This window comes from Anas platyrhynchos, chromosome 7 (assembly GCF_047663525.1).
Source record: "Anas platyrhynchos isolate ZD024472 breed Pekin duck chromosome 7, IASCAAS_PekinDuck_T2T, whole genome shotgun sequence".
Classification (NCBI taxonomy): Eukaryota; Metazoa; Chordata; class Aves; order Anseriformes; family Anatidae; genus Anas; species Anas platyrhynchos.
In genome coordinates this window covers 30,111,890-30,135,190 of record NC_092593.1, presented here as the reverse complement: position 1 = coordinate 30,135,190, position 23,301 = coordinate 30,111,890, and the positions used below count along the sequence as shown (strand labels likewise).

General features: G+C 44.3%; 1 protein-coding gene across 13 annotated transcripts in view; it reads left to right on the top strand.

The window, feature by feature from the left end:
- Positions 1-2,821: 2,821 nt before the first annotated feature.
- TRPM8 (transient receptor potential cation channel subfamily M member 8) overlaps positions 2,822-23,301 on the top strand; it is a 94,889-nt gene continuing 74,409 nt past the window's right edge. For 5 of the 13 annotated variants that reach the window (XR_011810751.1, XM_038182419.2, XM_027461829.3 and 2 more), the window contains exon 1: positions 14,679-15,081. The gene's annotated coding sequence lies outside the window, so the exon portion shown is untranslated. Of the gene's footprint in view, positions 2,971-3,974; positions 4,101-5,351; positions 5,444-14,678; positions 15,082-15,319; positions 15,475-17,597; positions 17,657-23,301 lie in introns of those variants that run through there. The other 8 variants (XM_072041198.1, XM_072041195.1, XM_038182415.2 and 5 more) reach the window with 5 other exon arrangements.

The following is a 23,301-nucleotide window of genomic DNA, read 5'->3' as shown; positions in this document are numbered from 1 at the left end:
TGCAGCCTGTGTGCTGAGCAGGTGGAATAACGCAAACACAATACTTCATGTGTGGAGAGGTTGCGTGGTCCACGTTACTGCAAGTCTGGAGATGGTGCAACGTATTTGGAATAAATTTGGTGAAAGGATCACTGTAAGACATCAGGATAATCAATTATGTTATTCCACCATTTGGAAGCTGTTAAGGAAGGGATATAAAATGAATATAAAAGTAATTTATATTGTGCTTACATGGTGATGCTATGATGGCAGGGGCTGCAGGGAGGTGCAGGACCAGCTCCAGCCAGCTCCATCCAGCAGGGACCCACTGCTGGCCAGAGCTGGTCTGGGATCGACACCAGTTGTACCTCTGGGAGAACACGGCGAGGGCAGGGGCAGCCCGTACCTGCCCCATTGCAGATGTGGCTTTGAATGGTGGTTAGTGCTGTGGTTTAACCCCAGCAGGCAGCTCAGCTCTGAACAGTCTTGTGGTTATGGGGTGTTCCTGTGGCAGCCTGGGCCAGCTGTCCTGCCTGTGTCCCCTCGCAGTGGGGGCAGCACGAGGAGCAGAGCAGTCCCTGGCTCTGTGCAAGCGCTGCTCTGCAGTAACTGAACCATCTGGGGGCTGTCAATACGGTTTCCATCACAGATCCAAATCACGGCACCACACCAGATATAATGAAGAAAATGAACTCCATCCCATCCAAAGCAGTACAGATAGGTGAAAAGATAATGGCCTGCTCTGGTTTTGGCTTTCAACATAGTAAAATGTTTTGGGTTCTTGTGGGTTGTGCCTACATAACAAATAAAAAGAATTTAAGCTGGACTAGGCACGATAGACTCTTGCTCAAGGGAGCATCACCATGCAGATGCAACAGAAGACCTTTAAGGGAGAGATAATTTTGATGGAAGTAGTGCTGTGATTATTCACAAATGCCTTTTAAGAAGTGAAATGGCGATGTGCAGCTCTGACGCTGGGTAACCACATGGAAGCAGAAATATCTCAGCATAGTATGTGCCGCTCCAGTGATCCCCATCGGTCAGCATTCATTCCTCAGCAGAGCAATGCTGGGAAATGGATCCGGGCAGAGTAGATACAGAACTGAGTATAAATCCTCAATTCTCATTACCTCAGCACCCAGAAAATAAATTAATAGGTCCTTAAAAGATATTATTTTTTATTGGAACCAGTGGTTGACTCCTAAAACATTAAAACTTCCAGGGTATGAAACTTAAGAAATGTTCATGACATAGTATATGTTCCTTGCAGTATTTTTTCTCTCCCTTCTTTTATTTTTTGGCACTAGAATAATGTCTTATTATGTGAAACTGCCCCAATGTTTTCTTCCTGTGGATTTCTGCGAGCAGCTGGATCTGGAGGTTAAACAATTGCAGCTTTTGAAAAGAGAATGGGTTGGGAGCACCAGTGTCATGAGGCACAGCCGGAAAAGAATTTTTGCAGCAAAAAGATCTGTTAATGAATTCTGGGTATTTATAGCTCTGTGAGCTTTCCTGCAGAGTTTATCTCCATGGGAAGTTATTAGCTCAAAAGTGAGCTTAGTCACAAGCTGCTTATAGGGAATATTTCTATTTATAATATTCTCGTGTCGGTAGCTGGTGGTTTTTATGGTTGTTTACTAGTTGAGGTGGCCAGTACTGCTCAGGTCAAAATTTATTCCTTTACATAACTGTCTCAGTGGGGAAAGAGCAACGCAACTGTGATGGGTAGAGAAATACGTGCTCTGTGAGGCTGGGATGGAAGTGAAGACGGAGAGCTGCTGAAGCCCTCTCGCTTGCCCACTCACCCTGTATTTACGCTGAGCAGCAAGGCAGGGGTTCCCATGGCAAAGGAGCAGAACAGTGGGAAATGTATCGATGCTGATGTTATTTTTTCATCCATTTACGTTTTTTTCTGATCAGTGGTTCACGGAGCAAATATTCCTTTTGCAGTGAGGGCGAACGGGGTGTACATATGTCAGCACAGCGGAACAGCTTGGAGCGTGAACTGATATTAAGGCCATTCATGCATGAAATAATTTGTTTTTATAATAGCAGCAGAAAGCCAGCTTATGCATCAGCGAGATGCAGCGGCCTGCTAGTCATTAGGGAAATGGAATACGATTGTTGACCGTGTACTCTGGTAAACACAAATGGATTTGGCTGGGTTTATGTGCGTGCAGGAGCTCCCTCTTTGTTGCCACTGCCACGGAGCCTGTGCATGATCCTTCTGATGGTCTGTTGCGAGCACCTTGCTGCAGAAATGGTGTCTGAGGAAGCTGTATGCCTTGCCACAGGTGAGGCTCCTGCTGGGGGGCTGGTATAGCTCTACTGGGATGAAACCACGGGGGTTCATAACATGCAGAGCTGTTTAGAGTCTGGTAAGGCCCTGCAGGGGCTGGCAAAGGAGGAGGGAGGAGAGCAAGTGACACCCTCCGTGTCTAGAGCATCTCCTGAAAAGGAGGACCAGTGCCTGCCTGGTAGGTGAAGGCTGGAAGCATGCTGAAGTTGCCAGTCACAGAGGAGGAGCAGTTGTAGTCTGCATCCCCAGAGCTGTCACAGTTGGCTAAATGTTTGGCTACTTACCCTGCAATTCACAGAGGTTTTGGAGCCATTTGTCTCTCGTCTATTAAATATCAGACTTAATTAAGGGATTCGAGGAGGCCTGGCTGCAGGAGACATGCCAAGCATTGCCAGCCAGCAGCAGATAAGCAGAAGAGCAGTTCTAGGAACTGAAACAGAGGAGAAACAGAGTGGTGTTTGAAATGTAATATTACATGTGGCCTCTGACTCGTTAACAAGCCTGACAAAGCTGCAGCTGCTCAGCTCTGTGCCTGTAAGTGCCCATTTCTGTAGCAAGCCAGAAAAGTCAGCCGTTGGTGATAAACCAGCTTCTAGAGCAGCCGTGAATGCTTCTGCACCAAGCTCCAGGCTCCAAACAATGCAAACCTCCCCTGGAGGGCACGCTTCAGGACTTCAGGACCAAGCTAAGAAGTAAGTGGAGGTTTTATTTTGGGCACCAGTAACCCTGTACAGAGCACCAGCTGCTGTGGGGAACAGAAGTGAGTTGCTCTTTTTAGAAAGCGTAAAGTCACAATTTGTGACTTCCTACCCGCTGCAGGTCAGGCCCAAGAGGATTTCGAGCCACTTGACTCCAGTTGCAACCAGTTGTACCTCCACATTCAGAGAGTTTATCACGCAGTGCCTAGGCTGCCTCAGCAATTGCAGGATGAGTGAACAGTGCAGGACCAGGCTCCCCCAGACTCAGCTCACAGCAGCCTCTGTCTGCTGTGTTAAAGCCATTAGCTGAGCTCCCTTACCAAAACCTCTGTAATGTCACTCGTTTGCTGTCGCTGGGTGTTATTAACTGTTGCTCAGGACCCTTGAGGGTGTATTTTTCTTTTTATTAAATAGGCTAAATGGCATTCCAGGCAGCCCTTCAGGAAGCTGAGGTTAGCTGGAGTTCTTTGCTGGTGAGGCAGCCCTGCGATTCACATAACCACAGCCGTTCACCTAAAGCCTGCGCTGCAGTGCCCCCATTTTATATCACCAAATGTCTCAAAAAGAGTCGCGATTCATGAACCTGAGATACTCCGGTGCTAACATCTCCCATTCGCAATAAGTTTGAAATGTTCACGGGAGTTTGCAACCCCCACTGCCAGACTGCTGGGCTGCAAAGCACCCGTTCTTGACAGATTTATTTTGGTTTTGACATAGACTGAGGACTATGAGCTAGCTTAGGTGTCTGTGAGGATGGAGAGCGAATCAGTCTCTTTTTACCAAGAGGGAGTACTGGAACTGCAGATGTTTTCACAGCTAAAATGTCACTTGGAAGCATAGATTGCCTTGCCATAGGCAGACCTTTTTAGTGATGTCTGTCCTGATGAGTCCCTGACTCCAGACAGAACTTGATCTGCTAAGCTATTGCTTCGATGGTCAGCCCGAGCAATAAACTCCTAAACTCCATTTAATTACTTGCTGCTGCTGCTTGCTTTCAGGACCAGAAGAAAGCTGTTTCCATGTGAATGTGTGCTCCCAAACATCTCCATTTCCATGTCCTAAAGGGAGAGAGATCTCTGTCAATCCGCAAAAAAGCGTGCCGTGTCAATCCTGATAACGAAGAGGTAACAGCTCCAAACAAAACAAGGCAGTGACAAATTTTTAATGCTGCTATAAACCCCTTTGAAACGAAGCATGTCAGTGTGTTATGTGGAAAATTAAAATGATGCAAACAGGACTCAGGAGCTGGCAGTATTTCATAGTTTATTACACTCATCCCGCATGGAGCTGGCTTTAATTCTAGCTGCACATGCAGTTTTTTAGCCCTCAGTCTTGCTGGTGTCTCGTGTCGACATCAGCAGGAGCCTTCATCAAATACATTTTTCTTTATACCAATAATTTTTATAGAATTTGGCTGCTTGCCACTCTAGGACCTTGTAGTTTCAGAGGAGTTCAAGTGGTTCCTCAGCATAATTACTTCTCTGAGAAGATTAAGAAAAGCTTAGGTCTGGCAGAATGAATACTTTGCGTTCAAGAAGCAATGTATTTTTCTTACCCAATCTGACAGGAGAAAAATAAGACTTATTCAGGTTTTAGTGAAAAACAAAATATTATGAAATGTAAATCCACCCCTTAATTGTCTTCTGCGGAGGGGAGACATCTCAGAGAAAGCTTTACAGAACTATTTAACCCTCAGCTAAATAGAGGTGGACTGTATAAACATTCAGAACTGCAACAATATTTATTTCCTCTGAGCAGGAAGCTATGAAATGCTCCCTTGCTCAGTCACTGTTGAGAGCTGGGGCAGGCAACATCAGACAATTCAATATTTTTCTCTTCCCATATAAGTTTAAGCTTAAAGGAAAAGTGGGTATCTGAGATCTGTGCAGCCAAATCACCCAGAGGCTGATGACCCTTTAATTAGTGCAAAGCACAAAATGTGCAAAGCAATTTGTGCAAAACAGGAGGGGTTAGGGCACAAATGTCAAGTGCTGCTCTCTTGCATGCTCTTACTTGCCAACAGAAAAATATCTGTATGGCTAAAGAGGAACTACTTAGCTATCAGTCAATCTCAAGGAGAAGGCTTGTACCAACAGCTGATTTTCCATAACTATTACCAACTATGGATTAAAAAGCTGCTTCTAAATGCCTGAGAGGTTAAACAATTTATTAGTTTTATGATGTTGAATGGTTGATATTAGAGACAATCAGATGCCTCCAGAAATAAATAGTGGTGTTGAACTTTTTCTTGTCCAAATTTTATTAGACAAGAAAATATATTATTTTGTATTATTCCACACTGTCATGTGCTTTTGCCCCTTTTCTGGCTGGAACTGCACATTAACTGGAGGTTTGTCCCTTTTGTTTTCCTGCAGAAATTGTTGAGCTTTTAATTACACTGAAGAAAATGGCGTATGCTGCAACAGAGGACTGCCAGAGTCTTTTCAAAATAATTTGAGGAAGCAAGGTAATTGTTTGCTTAGCTGACAGCTTGAGGAATGGGACTGGGCTCTCCAAAAGCCAAAGCAACACTTCAGGTGGTAATGGCAGCTGAATAGAAGCGGATCTTAACTATTTGTAGGCTGGAAGAAAACAGTAAGGGAAAGAATATTTTCAACTAGCAGGGGATGGAATTGGTATTTCAATAAGAGCTTTTGCCTAAGAATGCCTGGAAGTAAAACTGGACAAAGAATATTAATATAAACTGTTTAGTGGGTGCAAAGCTAATCTCTAATTAAAGTTACTTGCTTCTTCTGGCCAGATGCTCCAAAAGAATCAAGACCCCTTCTCAGCCTCTGTGGCAAAGGGTGCTGGGTGAAGTCCGGGTGTTTCACCCTAATGGAAGCACTTAACAGCATAAACCTATAGTAGTACCCTATTGTAATCCTGGCTGTGCAGCTTTGTCCTGTAGGGCTAACCCAGTGGGAGCCCTTGAAAAAAATGTCAGACTTGTAACTGACTGTAACGTGAACCCAAAAGTGTATGCATCACTCCGCAAGGGTTAACATTAGACTCTGTTGCAGTACTTTACTTGAATAATTTCCTTGACAGAAGTGACTATCGGTATACCAGGCTTGGAAGTACTGATTTAACCGCAGGACTGCTGTCTTGAAGTTTTTAAAGACTAGCCTCCTGTCTCAGATTCTCTGATCCTCACATAAAGGCATGCTTTCCTGTGAGCCCGCTGAGAACTAAGCCCCAGAGCTACTTTGTAGAGGCAGGACTTGCCATGTGTTCAGGGCTCAGGATTTGCACTTGTCTGCTCTAAATTTCCAAGAATCTCAGCTCAACTTTTAGACTAGAGTACTTGAGTTAGAAAACGGACCTACAAAGTTCATCAGGCCCCGCTGGCTGACCACTTCAGGGCTAACCAAAAGCTAATGCACATTACTGAGGGCAGTGTCCAAACGCCTCTTGAACACTGACAGCCATGGGGCATCTTTCTCTCATTCCCAATACCAATCCCTTAATCTCTCTTAATAATTCCCATTCCAGCTGGCTCTCCCATTTTTCCTCTCTGTGCTTCTGTCCTCCTCCCCAGCCGTATTTTTAATCCCTCCAACTCTGCCCTGCAGCCCAGAGCTACCAGAGGTGACTGTTCCCCATGGCATGGACAATCACTGCTCTAGGGGGGCACCTGGGGAAAGACGAGCATACTGATACTACAGCATCCTCACTCCCAGAAGTGATGTGCTTGAATTAATAAACAGTTGCTTTATTCCCTGTCCTTGTGGCAGTTTTTTACAGTCCCTTTTCGTGGAGTAATGGGTGCAGCTATGCCAGCTGGGCACATGTGGGCCCAAATGGGCTGCTGGGAGGTCCTGCTGGTACTGCTGCAAGGCCCCAGGGGGTCAACACTGGCTGGGCAGTGTGGAAAGCACAAGGGGGAAGGAGGTTAGGGTCTGGCTGTGATGTAGGGCCAGAGGGTGCCCAGCACATGTAGGCCAAAAAAAAGCCCAAAGACAGCTCCAGGCGCTAAGGTGAGGGGCAGCCCCAAGCCACTTTCAGCATCCTGCCCAGTCCTGCTGGGCACCCAAAGGCAGCCCAAGATCTATCATTAATACTAAAAACTGTTGGCCTTTTTTCTCCATACACCAAACATATTGAACTCAGCTCTTCAATGGTCACTCTGACCAAGACAGCCGCCTACCATCACCTCTCCCACAAGGCCTTCCCTATTGTCAAACAACAATACGTGAATAGAAGAAGTTTTATATATATTTCTGCACGACTGTATGTGTACCACAGGTGTGTGGTGTTTAAACATCCACAGTTAGTCTGAGACACAGCTCTGAATGCCACATTGCAGAACAGAGCTGAATTCATGCCTGGCTAAAGAGGGAAGTTAAATAGTTCTGCTCTGGGAATCAGTTCAACAGAGGACCAGGCTTTATTCAAGTCTTCATTGCTCCACTGTTAAAAAAGAAAAGAAAAAAAAAAAAGTGCACTAAACTGTGCTGAAGTGTGACTGTAAACAGTTGAACCATTTAGCTGGAGTGCTTCGTCCATAGCCTGACAAAGTTCAGGCCTGACTCATTTCATAATTCATGTTTTGTCCCTTCTCTCAGCAGAGGTTAAGCTGGTGTACTTTTTTTTTTTTTTTTTTTTTTTTTTTTTTGGTATTAACAGAATCAAGCAATTTGTAGACTGCAGGAAAATAAGAAGTTACTTGCTTATTGTTCCTTATTTTCAAATACTCTGACAGCTAAGGACTCCTAGATATTGTGAGCTCACGAATGCTTAATGTCTAAACTTGATCAAATCTGCACAAGCTTTATTACTTCTCCTAGCGCAAGGAACACTAATAGGACACATAGGACACGGCTGTGCTGAAGGTTAGGACACGGTGTGCAATTTGACTTCCTACAGGTGCAAAGTGGCTGGCACTTTTCTCATGGGTATCAGCAGCTTCAACCAGTTTGATAGCAGGTATGAGCAGAAGTCGTTTGTCCTGACTTTGAAGAAGTTTGAGCTGTGACCTGGAAGAGTAAGCCTTTTATTGTCAGTTCGGGTTGCATAAGAGAAGCTATAAAAGCTGATTGTAGTTAAAGTAACATATCAGGCTGTCATGATCTGCATTGCAGGAAGGCACTCACTGAACAGACAATACTGCTGCCTGCCTCCGTGTCACAGAGGGGTTCTTGTTACAGCTCAAGCTCTCTGGAGGGGGTAAAAGAAGCTATCAAGCCATGAACAGCCGAGGTTAAGGTGACCCTAAAATGAGAAATTGTTGCAGTTCATAATCCCAACATTTAACCTATTTTTATCTCATTACCCACCTGTGCAAAGTATGCAGCTTTCTGGGTATACTTGGATAATGTGCTCTAGTGATGCATTTCATCAGTCAAGTATATCAACCGCACGAGCCTGTACAGCCTCCACGGGCTGACATAAATAACAGCGCGGAAGCTGCTCCTGTGTTTGACCCGATGGGCAACGAGCCATGTGGAGGGGCTGAGGGGCTGTTGGCTGCTGAATTGGACTAACTTAGGCTTATTGCAGCTGTTGATAGCTTGATAGCGTGGAGTTGATAAAAATGATTCCAGAACTGTTAAATAAGTATTTCCTTACACTTGTGTGGTGCACAAATGTTGCTTTTACTTACATGAGGAAAGAATATGCACAAGAGCTGGCAAAAGTTGAAGCCCATTCTCCTATACTTAATATCCGCAGCAGGAGGATGAAGACAACACTTCCATGCGTAGCTTCTTGGTACAATTTGAGAAGCCTTTTGTACTATTCACCTTATGGCAAAACTAGGGCAGAAATGTTCACCGGGAAGCTCTCTGCATGCATGGTGGGAGAGATGCTGTTTTCTTCTACAGATTTCACTTGCTTGCAGTATCCACAGCTTTACATTTTCCAGGTTGTGTTGTGAAACTTTTCCCTGTGTGGATATTACTCCTTAAAAAAAAAAGGAAAATAAAGGAAATAAGGAAAGGAAGACAAGGAACTAGAAGTGTGGAGGATGATGATGACAGATGGGGAGAAATGTGTCGGATAACTACTATCCCCTAAAAAGGGTAGTTAGTCTACATGGTTTCCATAAGGTAATATGGGACCAACAGTGTGCATTTGTAAACTGAACTGATCAGAGCTCAGGCTGGGCTGTGATCTTATGAGCAAGTTTTTGCTTCTGTTTCTTCCAGAAAGACTTGAATTGGGATGTATTAATGACTCAGAAAACAGATCTAGGAAGGGCGTACTGTGCTTTTGGTGTCTGGAAGCAAAAATATGTAGTTAGTAATGAGTTAGCATGACTAGCAGTACAGTGAGCAGATGAGGTTTAGAGGGTAAATTCTCCGTTTTGAACAGAAAATGATTATTTTCACTGCAGTGAAAATTACTTATTTAAAGTTACTTAAATAAAATTATTTATTTTTCAGTTACTTATTTAAAAAACAGAAATCTGTTTCAGTGAGGAGGGGCTGGAACATGTCCCCTTGCTGCTCATCCTGAGTGGCTCCAGAGCAGGTGAGCTGGTTGGCAAGAGCACACTAATAAGCCACCTGAGTGGCAGAAGTATCCAGAAAAATCACTTTAGCCTTCCATGAAAAAGATGTTGATGGTACGGAAGGCAGCAGAAAGAGGAGGTGTAGCTGGAAAGTGCAGGCAGAAAGTCAGGAGGATGGCAGACAGGGACCCAAGCAGCAGAGACAGATTTCTTGCACTGTGGACTTCTGTTGCTGCTGGTTAATTTGCTAAATGCAAATTTGCATGCTTCACTGCCGACAGAGCTGTTTGGTTGTTTGGTATCCTTTTTTTTTTTTTTTTTTTTTTTTTCTTTTGGCTGGGAGGACATGACAGTAAAGCACTTTGAGAGACAGAGGTTAGAAGGCAGGTCAGACCAGGTCATGGGTAAAATCTGAAGACAAACTGAGATTCAGCAGAGGAGAGTTTCAGAAGGAAGAATGACGAACAGGAAATGAAGCTACAACAATAAACCTTATCCTGAAAAATGCCAGATTGTTTTTCATTCCAAAAAAATATCTCCTCGGTTCTCAGGGTAGGACTCCATTTGGTGGGATCGTAGAGAAAACAGCGAGTTCACTGGGGAAAATGGGACGTGCCAGATGTCCAGATGCTGGGTGAAGTGCTGTGCTCTTCCTGCTGCAGTCAGATTTCGCATACATGAAATTTAGATTTCTCAGGTTAAAGGTCCGAGGTGATAAATGACCCCTGCAGACCAGAGGAAGGCTATTCATTGTCCCGTGCCTGTGAATTCAGGTAGGCCTGATGTGTGATGTAGAGAACAGAACTGTGATGTAGAGAACAGAGTTTGCTGCACCCAGATGTGATTTTTACAGCGGGAACTTTCCTTGTCTGCACCGAGAAGGAAAAAACGTGCTAGAGAAAGTCATGAAGCTGAAGAAGAGGGAGAGAGAGCTGCTTGTAGTTCCCAGTGCTCCCTTGAGACCGAGATTTCCTTGCTTCTCTCTTGATGCAGCAGCCCTGTGGTTTCCTTGGGCTGGTTTTGGTGTAACATATGCCTTTTTGGGGAATAAATAGTTATGTGTTAGCTTGTGTATAACACAATATTTACGGTTCACTGGATTTTAACAGCCTTGTCAGCTAGAGCACAAAGCCCTCTAAACCCCGCATTCCCCTCATAAAAACTTTTCAAAATGACCTCGTTACCTCACTTGCAGGAGGAAAACACAAGATTTAGCAGTAAAGATTTATAGAACAACAGTGATTTTAGATGCTGCCTGGCCTAGTGCTGAATGCCTTCTTTCGTCCAAAGGTACTCAGACAACAAATACCTTCTCCTAGACTGGGATGGTCAGCCTTTGATGCTCTTTCCATGTGTTATAAGGATTAGGTTTGGATCACTAAGTGTTGGATTAAGGACAGAAGTTGATTTGTGAAGATGTTTTCATATATTTATTAATATTTAGGAGCAATAATATGTATGGATGCTCCTAGTAGGAGTTCTAACTTGCAGTTCTTTTGAAAGAAGGGGAGAAATTGTTCTCTTTTTTAAATCCTGGTCAAGAGTTAAAGGCTCTGAAAGTTAGCTACAACTTGAAAAGGTCGTTGTACTTCCTGGTATGTGACAGTCTTTGTGTCTCAAAAGGATTTTCTGGAGGAGAAGGGGAGATGGAACAACTCATATGGTGGGAAAAACCTCCACTGCCCGTTTGGTGGTTGTCATCAATGTAAAATAAGGAAATCTGAGCTTCCAGACTAACAAATGATTTAACTACCCAGCTTTTAGAGAGAGGGCTGTTTGGTTTGCTTTGACAGCTATCTACATATTGGAAATATATTAAAAAAAATATAGTGTGACAGTGCTCTTACAGAAATCTTGAGTCATTTCTCTTTGCCAGTCATCTTTGGTGACTTGATTACCTTTTCAGTCATGGCATGTCACTTGGGAGTATTATGTCATGATTTCCCAGACTTTTACACAAACTAAAATGTATGGAAAGGCTTTGGGTTTGAGGATTAAAGGATATCACACCAGGACATGACAAGGAAGCTCTAGGAAGATGAAAATGCTTGTGGTTTTATGAAGAAATGTAAGGAATGTGGAGTATTTCACTTCAATAAATGTCAGTCTCCAGCTTCCAGCTCTCAACTGCTGAGACAATTTCCTCTAACCTGAGCAGAAGTCTGGCAGGACAACAACCACGCTAGGAAATTTGGCTCTCAGCCTCTGTCATGACATGGAGGAAAATGTTTACTTTTTTTTTTTTTTTTTTCTTTCCGGTAATTCCATCATCTTTGAGATACTGAAATCCTGGTTCTAAAGGTGCCTTGGCCATTCATAGGCCAAACCTCACCCTGGATAACAGGTTAGCATGTATTGCATTGCCACAGGGCCCTTTCCACATCAAAGGTCAAGGTATACAAGAAAGGGTTTAAATTCTGCAAGTGCAATAAGCAGCTCCTGCAGAAGAGCTGGGGCCAAAATGGGTGGAAGAAGGAAGAATGAGGGAAGAAGGAGAGCAGCAGAGGGATGCCACTGAAGCAGCAGATAAGCTGCAACCCCTTCCCTATTGACATTTGCAGCCACAATGGTGAGTCCTCAAGGAGCTGTGTCAACCAGATGGATATTTCCCTAGGTCACTGTGTCCTTCTCCAGCTGCTCAGTGGAAAGTGTTTTTGTATCTGTAGCCAGAATTAATTTCCCTCGTCTGTTCTCTCTGCTTACCTATTGCTGGCTTTGGCTGTCGGAGCCACAAATCCACTGGATGCCTGTCGGACGTGTGAATGGGGGCTGCCCCCGTTGTCCCCACGTGTCACAGAAGTCACTGCCCTGTTTGAATGCTTGGGCTTTGGGCTTTCATCACAGTCAACTGGAAGCTGCAGCTCCATGGCCAAATGGTACCCAGACAGCGAAGGACATTTTAATACCAAATCCACGACCAAATCAATTTGCTGCAGTAAGCTACTTAGTGGGCCCATCTGGTAGTCGCTAATTTACAGGCTGGGCCATCTGCCACTGTCACAAGCTGGTAAGAGTAGAAAAGTTACCCAACACAGCCAACAGTTTAGCTTTGTTTTAAATTCTTCTTCCCCTCAATGCTGTGTTCTGTTTCACTGCTGGCTGTCGGTAATGGCAGTGGTTTCTGTTCTGAAATCCGTATTTCTCAAACCCTGGATAATCTTGTGCAGCAGGGAGACGCTGCTGCTGTGACTCAGCAGCTGCTGCCGGTATGTTTGTGCAGCATCCAAGCTGCTGACAGCAGCGTGGAGTGGTTTAGGAAGCTGTGTTTCTACCCAGCGCCTGCATATTTTAGCTTGCTGTGACAGGATATGTGGGAAACTTATTCTAAATATATGTTATTAAAGCCACAGTCCTCGGAGTTGCAGAACGGCTTCTGCCCTAATGGAAACAAACAGATAAGGCTGCTCTTTATGATTTAGGCTGCGTAACGTGGAGAGCAAATCTGTCAAGAGCTGCAGATTTGCTCTCTGGGTTGTTTTTCAATGTGTGTGGGGAGTGAGGGATGAAGGTAGGTTGCAAATTCTTCAGTAAAGGTCAGTCCTGAAGAGTGACATTTCTGCAATCGCTGCAAAATGCGCCGTGTCAGTGCAGGGTCAAAGAGCTGCTGGAGCTTTGGAGGCTGCAGCAACTGGAGAGCACAGATCCTGATGGCTGGAATAGTGTTGTGTCCCCAGCCCATTGCATAGTAATGTTTGTTCCTCGAAGTAGCCAGTGCTTGGCTATTTTTTCATTCAGATGAGATTTCAAAGCAACCACCAGCTTCGGCTGCTAGAACTTCCCTGATGTTGTGCCTGTGCAATCTGAATACTCAGCTAAGGGCAGTTTAATTTCTGCCCTCACTGTGTCATCCATCTCTTTGAACATTCATCTGCTCAAGCTGGGCACCCTCCTCTGCAGGAGTGTTAAATAAGTATTTAACTTTTAAATAAGTTAAATAAGACCTTTTGTTCAAGGTCTGCATGACCAGCTCTTGTCATTTGCTCGTGGTGGAGCATTCTGACTGGAAGGAGCCTGAGTCTGAACACCGCTTTCCCTTGAGAACGTGTTTAGGTGCCCTTCAGAAAGGGTTGGCATTTAATCCACTCCTCTTCTGCGCTCTGGCAGCCTGAGCGGTGGAGGTGGTGGTACACGGGATTTCTGTGGTCTTCAGCTGTCGCTGTGCAGAGGGTGGAAACTGAGTCAGTGCAACAGAGCCAGCACTGATCTTCTGAAGGTTTGACCCTGGGAACTCCTTTGGGTTTCCCTGGATTAAGATGGAAGTCATCCTAGAGGGAAAAACCCTCAGCAACAACAAAGGCTTGTGAAAACAGCTTTTTTGTCAACCAGGCAAAGACCCAAAGCCGTTCCCTACCGCATGAGACTAATGGTATTCAGCCTGCCGGGACAAAAGCTTCCTACTGGAAGTTTAGGGCTGGGATTTTTATTTTTTTTTTCCATCTGAGCATGGTTTTTGTCACTTACTGTGATTGAATGTGATATCCTTGGGGGGAATATTAATTGAATTCTCTGTAAGCCTCTGCTCTAAGAACTGGGAGGGCCCAGAGGAAAGATTACCAATAGGGTTCCTATGTCTAATGTGATTAAAAATTATTTGGCTGCAGAAAAGAGAACATTGTTGTTCTCCATTGTATTTCTCTGCAGAGATAACACTGATGCTGACTGCAGAAGAGATAGGTCATACAAGTTTAATTTGAACAGCTATAAAAAGAAACTTGCAGTAGGGCTGCTCATTGGAAATTTAGTAAAGAGAAGTTACTACCATAGCTCCGTGCAATCCCAAGGAGGCATCTTCATCTACTCCTCTTGGAAACCAAGCTGTCAAGGAAGTTAAGCTGGGAAGCTGTATGAATAGCATGTTAGACCTGAAAGGCAGAATAATCTTTTTTTTTTTTTTTTTTTTTTTAAATGATGAAATCTGGGAGCTGGGCACTGAGCTTTGTTGTTTTCACAAAGCTCAGGGACAGGTGGATCAGGTGAAATAACCAGCCCTGGGTTACCCTAGGTCTCTTTGCAATAGTCGTGATGGGCACAATGATTGTTAAGCTCTCCTTATCTCCCGATACTCCCCTACTAGAGACAGACTGTCCACAGGGGCCATTTTTGCTACTGGAAAGATCCTTCAGTTGCAGAAATTTGGGTTAAGGCAGCTGTGATGATTCAGGCTTTGCCCCCAGGTGCATTACATTTATCATGGAGGCTATAAATGAGGCTGAAAGCCCACAGGCTGCTGTAGGAGGGGTAAGAAGAGAGTAGTGGGTTGGGAGTTCCTGTGCCTGAAACATGGATGTGACTACTCTAGCTCCTGTTTCATTGAAGCTTGTGATATATTTTGGCCGGGAATGTGCTCTTGGGAGAGGGACCACACCTCCTGCAGCGTTTGAATCAGAGAAACTCAGCCATGGGACCAGGAGCCGTGATGTCCTCCTTCCCTGACTGTGCAGCCTTGCCACCTCCTGCTTGTGTACTGAGAGCGTGGCACTGCCCAAAGGCACCCTCCATAAAGAGGGTGGAAGCAAGTCTCATCTATTGAACTGGTGTGCAAAGGCAGAGAGTTGGGTGTAGATACTGCAGTGGACCTGCCATTTCTGCCCCTAGGTTGAATGGCTGCCGAGGGCTTGTAGCTTTGCAATGTGGATAACTTGGATGTGAAGGTAAGAGGGGTTTCAGCTTCATTTGTGTGACTTCTACTTTTTCCAGTGAAAGTGGATCAACATTGGCCTCACAGTTCTTGTTTGGAAGATGCTCCACTGGCAAACAACACTCCTTTGTCTTTGGCTTAAGTTAATCATTGACTTAATTTGTGGTTATTGCTTTCCTTGTTGTAAGATTGTTTTCTCAGTGAAATGGTAGGTGTGTCTCTAACTTATGTTTTCACCTGTAATTTCAAAGCTTCTAGGTGTGTGTTTTATGGAAGAGGCAAAATCTTGCTATGTGTGAAGTACCCTGAAAGGTCTGAGCGAGACGCATGCAAGCTGTGCAAGTGCAGCTTCAGCTTCTGAACAGCAGGGAGTATTTCACAGCGAGGGAAAAGGCACTTGCAAGAGGTGAAATATACCTTTAAAAACTGCTTAAGAAAACAAGTAATTTCCTCATACTGAGTCTGGGCCACTCTGGTTTCTGAGTTATTGCTGCCTGTCTTGTCATTACCCTTGTGTGTAAATAGCTTGTACAACCTTTTTTTTTTTTACCATAGCTTGTGATATAACCGGATAGAAACCCAACTGATTGGCAGTGCAGTCATCTAACATGTTCTCATAATGCATCATCTTTTCTCTTTGAGGGGTTACAAGACCTTGTTTTTCAGAGGGAAAGAGTGATGAGCTCTTAACTTCAGTAGCGTTTAGAGATTAGAGAACCTTTCACTCAAGCCTGGTAAAAAAAAAAAAAAAAAACAAAACTTCTATGTAATTGGCTTATTTTAGGGTTTATGTAGATATTGAAATTCAATTGTTAACCTAATCAAGCAATGCAGTGTTTTAATGTAACTGCCAAAGAGCAAGGATGGACTGTGTTCATTATTGCATTGAACAAATCTTCAAAGCTCCTTGCAGAAACTGGGACAGAACGGAAGGCAAGATGACTTTCCTATTTCTAGCCCCAACAAAGTATCAGGGCTTTAAGACTGGCTACTTCTTTGCAATGTGGAGGAAAAAAAAAAGCCATCTTTCTATCCTTTTCCAGCAAAATAGCAATGTCATGATGCTAAGGGTACAGTTTTAGCTGTAGAATATTTGAGCTTAACTAGTATGACTTTGAATTTGAGGCCTCTGTATAAAGGCTTAACTTGGTCCTTGCTGAATAATACATCCAAGTGAAGGACATTCATTTAACACAGCCCATTTTCTGTAATGCAATCCTCCTCACTCTTCTTCTTGCCAGGGCTCCCTACAGAAGCTGTATGTGAAGGTAAGCCTCTGGCTGGTATTGCTCCGAGATGACTAATCGCACACATACCTGCAGGACCTGAGATCTCACAAGCCTTAGACAAGCAGAAGGTAGATTTGAAAAGAAAAAAAAAAAAAACACAAACCCTGGGGGTGTTGTTAGCTCTGTTTTTCCCATCAAAATTATATCTGTGAAGGTAAAAAAAAAAAAAAAAAAAAAGGCAGAAAAGTGCAGTTTGTCTTCATTAGCTCTTAGCTTTGCTAACTCAACCCTATGGATAATCCTGTACTCTTGGGAGGTGATGCTGAAATGTCTTACGAAGAGGCTGAGCACTGGCAGCTCCTGCTAATGTTAAACATACACTGGGTAATGAACGTGGTCGTGCTTCAGGGAGATGTAGCAGTGCGGGTGAGTAATGCTTTTGTAGTGTAAAGCAGAGCTCTTGTCTGTCTTTGCTAATAACAGTCATCTGCTTGTGTGGTACTGAGCAGAGGTGTTGTGCTGATCCTGTGAATTAAAGGCAGAAGGCCCGTGGGATTCACCTTCCTCGTGTCTGAGCCTAGCATTGCAAACTAGCCAGCCTTCTCCATTGTATCTCCATGTTACCCAAACAAAACCGCTGCAGGATACAAGATCAAGGGATGACCATCCACGTTTTTTTTTATGCAGGGAACAGCAACTTTGCTTTCCTGCCTGACAAGGCTCTCCATTCCTGATCAGTTCTCTCATCAACTTAGCCCATGGTCTCTGCAGCACGGTTGTAAATTGGCATCCCTCAAGGCTTTAATTTCTACTTCGCGATGTGTGTTGACATTGTTGTGCAGTGACAAATCTTGTACTTCCTTGTGAAATTCGTGGCTTCTGATGAAGCCTTTCAAGTCCTCCACTGACAGCTGAGTTCATGGTTTTCAGCTTGCCTGTTAGCTCTCCCTTTGTTAACTACCAGGTGGCCCTGGAAAACACAGACAAAAAGCATGATAAAACATCTAATGACCTGCAATATTTGAGACAGTACCAGAGAACCATGTTACTACAGCGCTGCCTCCATGACCAGCACATTTGTGCCAAGATTATGGACTGTAAACCCAATAATATATTGATCTGATTAGCATAGTGCCAAACCAGCTGGGAGGCTGATGTCCAAGTCTGCAGGGAGGTTAAGTGTAAATCCCCCTCAGGTGGAGGACTGAAGCTTAAATCACACCACGTTAGCCCTTAGGAGGGCATATGTGCCCTGCTGAACACTGCAGTGATTTCTGTTGTGCTTCTCTCTCTTCTGCAGACCTGTGTGCAAGCGAGCAGGTAGCAACCTTGTGCATGCCATGGAGTGAGCAGGGTAAGGTAAGGTCTTGTGGGCTGAGGACTGCAACTTGAATTCCTCCTTCTAATATGCGTCCTTGCAAGCGCTTTTGTGTATTTACAACTTCTGATCGTGTTTCAGACAAAGAGCTGTAAAGGTAGAGCCTGCTATCTCAAAACTGCAGTTGAAAGCAGTGTTATATGTAGCTGTTTTTTTACTGCTAGCAACTTCAGCAGTTGAAATTGGACCCCAGAGCTTCAAAGCAGCTGCTTGCTTAAGGAAGTGCTGCTGAATAAAAGCTCCCTGCTCTGCTACCCTCCCCCTGCTTTTTCTACACTACCAGCTGTGTCAGCCCAGCAGCAAGGAAGAGAATTTGGCCTTGAAGTGAATCTAAAGAGGAGAGAGTGAGAAGAGAGGTGGAGTTAGCAATAGCAGCCTGCAGCATGGGAAGATGAGAAAGCAGAAGCAAAGAGAGAGATGCTTGAATCTCTGTGTGGGTGAGCTCTGAGGAGCAAGGGCTGAATAGAGGGGAGGACCAAGGAGTTTAAAGACTGAATACAGTGAAAAGGCAGGGATTAGATTCCTTTTTCTTTCTGGAATATCAATCAAAGGAAAAGGGTAAGGGGGACAAGAAGGAAGTGAGTGCAATCAATGCCGAATTCCAGGTAAAATAAGTCCCTTTAACAAAAAGGGGTGTGAAATGGGAAGAAACCCTACAATCTCTTCAGTGTAATGCAGGAAGCAAAGAACAATACGAGGCACGTGAGGCACAGTACTCCTACTTTGTGGTATTTCTCACTTTTGTGTAACTGTGCTCTTAAGCTGTCACTGGCATTACTTTCCTGAACCCTTAGTGCAGTATTAGTGCATTGTCAAGTATTATGGTCTTGCAGAGTATGAAAGTAACAGGAAGATGCAACCATTTCTTCTTTCTTACCTGTTTTTTCTTTAACAAATTTAGCAGAAACCTGGAGACGAGTAGGTGGCATTTACTTCTGATAGCACTACAGGCTTCCATAGAGAAGTGTGGCTGTTAGCCAAGTCTAACAGATTCAGGTTCAACTCTGCAGATTTTAGGCAGCTTGAGGTAAATAAATCAGAACCAGCTCTTAAATACACGGAGTAAAAATAGCTCTATCCACTTTGTACTGCTGCAAGTGACTTGACTGCAGCTTTTTGTCTGGAAGTCTCAGAGGGAGTTGAAAGTTTGTGCAAAAGTAAACAAAACTGGGGGACAATCTTGCTTATACCTTCTAGGGTAATGCCACAGCCAGTCTGCAACCCCATTTTATCTAAAGTGCTGCTGCTCTGTGTGTAACTGGTCCCCTGAAGTTGCTAACAGCTCGTGCTTACCTTTCAGTACTGCCCCCCAGGGAACTGGGGGAAGGCAGAGCACACAAGTGCCTTGCTCAGCTTCTCTTTCGTGGTGATGTAGGTACTTCACAGAATCTCAGAATTTCTAGGTTGGAAGGGACCTCAAGATCATCGAGTCCAACCTCTAACCTAACACTAACAGTCCCCACTAAACCATATCCCTAAGCTCTACATCTAAACGTCTTTTGAAGACTTCCAGGGATGGTGACTCCACCACCTCCCTGGGCAGCCTGTTCCAGTGCCTCACAACCCTTTCAGTAAAGAAGCTCTTCTTAACATCTAACCTAAAACTCCCCTGGTGCAACTTTAGCCCATTCCCCCTCGTCCTGTCACCAGGCACATGGGAGAACAGGCCAACCTCCACCTCACTACAGCCTCCTTTGAGGTACTTATAAGGAGCAATAAGGTCGCCCCTGAGCCTCCTCTTCTCCAGGCTGAACAAGCCCAGCTCCTTCAGCCACTCCTCGTAGGACGTGTTCTCCAGGCCCCTCACCAGCTTCGTCGCCCTTCTTTGGACCCACTCAAGCCCCTCGATGTCCTTCTTGTAGTGAGGGGCCCAAAACTGAACACAGTACTCGAGGTGCGGGGGGCCCAGTGCCCCAGCCAGCATCTTAACACAAAGATGATGGTTTTAATCTGAGATGTGCAAGGCAAGTAGCAGGGTTGGGTTGAGGGGTGGTCATTTCCTTGGGGCCATTTTCTTGCCATGCTGCTGAGCAGACAAGAGCACAGCCCCTCCAGTTCAGCTGTATCCAGCAGTGGTTACCAAACCCATGACTGTTTTGGTAGTCCTGGGTAACCACAGTGCTCTGCTTACCCTTCCTTTCCTTTGGCAATGGTAACAGACCAGTGACTCACTGTGAGAAAATAAAAAACTTTTCTTTAGGGAAATTTTTCTGAATTCCGCATGCCTCTGATTGAGTTTGTTCTGTCAGGTGAGTACAGTTAAGGTGTTAATGGGAAGAGGCTAAACCTGCCTGTTCCTGTCCTGCTGATGTTTACTGAGGAGTGAAGAAAGAGGAGGTTAGTGTTGAGAAGTCAAAAACAATAGGCTTTAAAAAATAGGCAGTGCTCATGGAACCACTGAGCTTCTTGTCCTTTTGGAAGAAGGGCATGAACTTTTCAGCTGCTACTAGCAGGCCATGGGAGCTTTGTTTTTCCCTTTTGGACAACAGGTTGTATGTGTATTTTCAGGAAAAAAAAAAAACTTGCTGTTTCTCATGATTTATCTGTTTGGGTGGGTAGTAGACACAATGAGCCAACACATGCTACTCCCTTGATTTTGGAGCCTGGGTAGTGTAGGTCTCTAGGAGTACAGTAACTAAGCTCTAAGAGCTGCTTTCAGCATAGTGAAATTGTAGGCTTAATTTTGGTGTGGCTGGTTTAAAAGCAGCACGGTTCTCTTTCTGCTTTGTCTTGTGGCAGAATGCCATGCCCTCCCAGATTCCTGCTGTGGTTGTGGTGGCTTTTGGAATTACAGAATAAATCTACTCTTTTCCTTCCTAGCTCTCCTTGAGCGAGCTGTGAAAGCCCTGCTCTCTGAAAGGCGTGTTAGAAACCTTCATGCACCATAAGAGTATCAGAATGTGACGTGGGAGAGTAATCTGCATTATCAGATTTTGGGTTTTATCTGGGCTTTTTGTTCAGAAAAGGCTGTGTTCTTTGCTGAAATCTGCACTCTGACCTTTCAGCACTTTTCTTACTTAGCATGCACCAGTCTCTGTGGCCTAAATGGCATGCAAAATGTTGTGGATCCCAGGTGAGAACTCAAAGTGAGCCTTCAAGTTGCAAGGACCTGAAATAAATGTGGAAATTTGATTTTAAGACAATAGAATGGCCTTCCTAGGATGGGGTACCAAGTGGGAAATGGAATAATTCAGCTTGTCTGATGAGGATTCAGGAGTCACTGGATCAGGTGTGTTGAAATCAGGTGTTTTTGATCTCTTGTGGCATTGTATTTCTGTGATGCTGTAAAAAGCAAACAGGGACAGGCTGCTGCTGTGGTTTAACCTGGCAGACAGCTCAGCACCACGCAGTGCCTTGCTCCCCCACAGTGGGATGGCGGAGAGAACTGGGAAAGGAAAGTGAGAAAGCTCGTGGGTTGAGGTAAGGACAGTTTATTAGGTAAAGCAAAAGCTGCACACACAAGCAAAGCAAAACAAGGAATTCATTCACTCCTTCCCACCAGCAGGCAGATCTCAGCCACTTCCAGGAGGCAGAGCTCATCACACGTAATGGTTTCTTGGGAAGACAACAGTGAGAAATTAAGTTCATTGCTGTGTTCCCCCACCCCCAGCTTGGTGCTTGGAGCCTGAGTCGTTTAAATGCGTTGTCATAAATGGAGTCCTTAAATTCTTCAGCATGTCAGATGCCAGTGTGGGAGAGCTCAGCTGTGCTTCCCAGGCCAGTTTTGTGTCCTCAGGTGAGTCCTTCACAGCTTGAGCTGTGTGTGTAAACCTGGCTTTGGCTCCAGGGACTACTGAGTAGCCAGGAGCACTGTGTACCCTCTCCTATGTCCTCTCCTCTTTTAGCAGCTGGTGGCTTAGATGTGGTAGTTGCAGCTACTCTTGTCTGTGGTTTGCATTTCATTTGGCAGAGCTCTTCAAGATGTATAGAAGTATAACCAGCTGCAGCTCACCTTTGCAAATTTTTGCTTCAGGTGCAAAAACTGTGAGTCCTGCTTTTGACTGAAGTCTGTGTTAGTTTAAAACAAAAACTAGGCAGCTGCCCAAAAGCTTACCAAGGAGCAAACCTACTTCTTGGCATTAAAGCTCTTTAACCAAATAAACTGGGAGGTAAGTCCATGACAAATTGGGCTTCCACGGACACAAATGTTGTGCAGTAAGATTTACGGAGACATCGGAATTGTGGTTGAGTTCAGTTTCCCTTGAACTAGGCTGCTGTTTTAGAAATGACCTACTTGCAAACACCAAGTCATGTAATTACATCAGGAAACAACTCACCTTCTGCTGCTTAATTCTATTTTTGATGTATGCTCAGTCCATTTCAAAGGAGCTGTGTCGGATGGCGTAGTGGGTTTCCCCTTCCCTGTTGTATGGTAATTGCCATGTAATTACACTGTTATATTTATAGCGTGCATGCCTTATTGTGAGGCAGTGATTTATGGGATGTAAGTGTATTACATTAAATTAGAAAGTGCTGTATATATTCTTCACACAGAATTGCTAATCCCTTTAATGACGGTAGTCTTTCACAGCCATCCGATGTTTTAATTCTCCTGTGTTTAAGGTCTGTAATAATCATCAGCTTGTTAATTTTCTGGAAATTACGCTGGCTGCTGAGGTATCTAATGATTGTCGTCATGCTTGCAAAATAACATTTTGCTGGTGCCTAAACAAGTCAAGCATGCTAATAAACAGGTTGAAGAACTTCTGGCAGAGGTATTCTGGTACCGGTGTATGCTTCGAGGTGCTTGGTGTGTCTTTGCTAAAAGAAGGACTTGTCAGGAATCCCACTGCAGCGATGGTGGAGGTTGAATTAAATGCGTTAGCGCTCCACTTGTGCACACAGGAGCAGCAGCTCTCCATGTAATCCCTTCCTTCTGTTAGGCTTACATGGTAGCTTCACCAGGGCACTTCAAAAAATTAAATCTAGCCTAAAAGGATGAAGCAACTCTGGAGATTGCCTTTGTGTGGATTACTTTCATAAATAGGCTGTGACCCCAGAGGGGCAACAGAAAAGCCCTTGAATCCTTTCCTGTAATGAATACATGTGGCATCAGAAACTTTAAATGTAGTGTTTGTGTTGCTAGCTCTGGTTCAGGATTTAGAGGAGTTTTTCTTTTATTTTTTTTTTCATTTTTTTCCTCTTTCTATGATGAGTATTTGTAACCTATTATGTGACTTCCCTGGTCTGAACATACATTGCACATCTGCCCTATTTTACTATGTTTCTGTTGAATGGATTTCCTTTTTTTGTGTATGTTCTCTTTCAACATCTCCTTGTCAGTATGTCACCGTCCTTTTGGTGTGGATATGGAGCCAGATGAGATCCTTACGTATTTGAGCTTCTGCAGGTATGCATTCTCATCTCCTGTAGATGAGATCTGTACTGCCTTACTTCCATCCTTCAGGATTTGTGTCATATCTTGAGTGAATGAAACTTGTATGGGGGGAAAAATAAAGCTTCAGTTTTGTGTTTGTGCTAATATGGAAATGTTACTCCTGCCATATATTCTTGAATTCAGCTAAACTGAAGTGACTGGCCAAAACAACCTCATTTGTTTCTGTTTTGCACAGAGCCAAACCTGATGAAATGAAATGTGATTGAACCATGTAGGCAAATGACTCTT